Source organism: Psammomys obesus, unplaced genomic scaffold (genome assembly GCF_907164565.1).
Source record: "Psammomys obesus unplaced genomic scaffold, mPsaObe1.curated_primary_1811, whole genome shotgun sequence".
Classification (NCBI taxonomy): Eukaryota; Metazoa; Chordata; class Mammalia; order Rodentia; family Muridae; genus Psammomys; species Psammomys obesus.
In genome coordinates this window covers 6,852,684-6,855,076 of record NW_026591086.1, presented here as the reverse complement: position 1 = coordinate 6,855,076, position 2,393 = coordinate 6,852,684, and positions in this window count along the sequence as shown.

Here is a 2,393-nt window from a genome sequence, read left to right as displayed (position 1 = left end):
TGGTACCAGTTTACGAGTATAACAGATTATGATTAGGAATAACTTCATTTTTTTTTGGGGGGGGGGTTAGTTGTGTTTGGTTCTACCTTAGATCTCTGTGGTATCAAGTTATCCAGGAAGTGTAGGGCATAGGCTCTCTCATGGTTTGGGCCTCAAGTTAATCCAAATTTTGCTTGGCCACTTCTATAAGTTCTGTGAGTACATCTTCAGACAGGTCAGATTGTAAGTGGAAGGCTTTGTGGCTGGGATAGTGTCCAGGTTTCTTTTTCGGTAGCCTGCAGAGTACGTTCTCATGCCAAAGAACCAGAATGTAGGGGAGAAGGCTCCAACCCTGTATCAGCTAGATCTCTCTTCATTCAAAGAGCTGTGTGGATATTGTCCTTGGCAATGAAGTCCTGCTGACAGTTTTCAGAGAGCTGTCTTCTGTCCTTCCACCAGCCTGGGTTGTTTAGGGATTTCCATGGACCTCCTTGGTCAACAATTTAACTGAATGAAACTCAGTCCCACCACTGAAAGCCTTACCTGGCTACAAATGATGACCAGTTCAGACTCCATATTTGCCATCACTTGGAGTCCTCACTAAGTCATCATCATAGATTCCAGGAAGTTTCCACTGCACTAGGTCCCCTCCCCCCAATACCTCCTACTTCCAGCTGACTCTTCCCATACTATCTCCCTCCAACCCCTCACCTGATTTTCCTTTTTAACTGTGTCCTGAAGTGATCATTCAGCTTTCTCTGTGTGTGAGGCATGGATTAGAAGTGTTCTGGGGTGGAGGAAGCAGTGTTCTGTGTTTATAACAACAGAAGAGAATTGTTGGGGTATGGTCACTTATTGATGGCTTGAGTTTCTGTTTCACTTGGCTCAGAGGGGAAAAAAAAGACCTTTTCTTTCTCTTTTAGATTTGTGTGTGTTTATATGCATGCATGTGCTTGTGCATGTGTGTGTGTACTTAAATATGGCATTTGTGTGGATGCTCACGGAGTTCAAAAGAGGGCATCTGAGCCTTTGGAACTGGAGTCATAGGGGGTCGTATGCTGTCCAACATGGATATTAGGAAGTAAATTTATGTTAATTTGTGCCCTCTAGAAGAGCAGCAAGCGCTCTTAAATGGTGAGCCATCTTTCCAGCCCAAGAACACCTTTTCCTGGCCTACTCTGACATTATTCACTTTGGTCCTGCGGATTAGTGTCATTTTCTTGTGACTTTCTCTCTCTTTTACTTCTACTTTGACCTCTGAACCTTGTCCTTTGCAAGTTATTTTCTTATTCCTGATTTCTCCCTTCCTTTCCCCTCTTCCCATTACTCCATCACTTTTGCCCTTCCTCCTCTTCCCTTCTTCCTCCCTTCTCCTCCTCTCCCCTTCTCTTTGCCTTCTTTCCCTTACCATGGTTTCTTCCCTGTCTCTTGTCCTCTTTCTTTTTCTGTCTTCTCTCTTTTGGTTTTCACCATCACCTCCATTTCTCCTTTTCCCTGCCTTGGTGATGTCAGTCCCTTCCATGGATCTAACTAGTATTTTTTAAAGAAGTTTTCCCAGACTTACCTGTCAAGCACAGCCCTTCATTAGAATACCAAATCTGTAAGGCTAGCTACCCTACCATCAAGATGTCTACATAGCATCTTGCTGGTTCCTAAACTTGTTCAAGCCACAGTTCTCTTTCTAGTTAACTTCTTCTTACCCGCTCCATTTCTACTGAGAGCAGCACAGTCTTCCTAGTTCTGAATTAACTGCTAGAATCATGTTTTAATGTGCAGAGTCAATGTCAGAACAGGATTAAGGACATACAAAGAGTCTTGCTTTTCCTTCACTTGCCCCCCCCCCTTCTATCTCATCACTTTCCTGTCTTTCACCTTGGCAGTTGTAACCATCTCCTGCTTTTTTTTTCTCTCTCTCTGTGAAAGGGAGACTTAGAGAGACTGCCCCAAGCTTTTTCTTTCTCATTTAAAATCCCCAAATCATTATTGAAAATGAGAGAAAAACATCCTCTCTGCAGTTGTGTATGATAAAGCTCTCGGCGGCAGCTTGTTCAGCGTGGGCTGGGGAGCAGAAACAAATGGAGGTCATTTTGCCTTCTGGGAGGTTATTTTTAATATTCAAGAATTTTGATGCCTGCTCATTCTCCTTGCTTCTTGCTTCAGAAACTCCTCATAGCTAAATCCATTGAGAGCTTTCAGAAAACATAAATTTCACAAAACAACGCACAGTTGATTTATAGGAGAGACTCTTGGATCTTCAGTCAAGTCACAGATGTTAATCAAGACACAGGTACTGATGCCTTAGACATGTTCTGGCCTGTGTAGTTTCCTGGTTTTGCACATCACAAGGAGGTAGCAAATGAGACTTCTACAAAGATCTGAGGGGTGCAGATAATGCTGGATTTACTGGATTTACT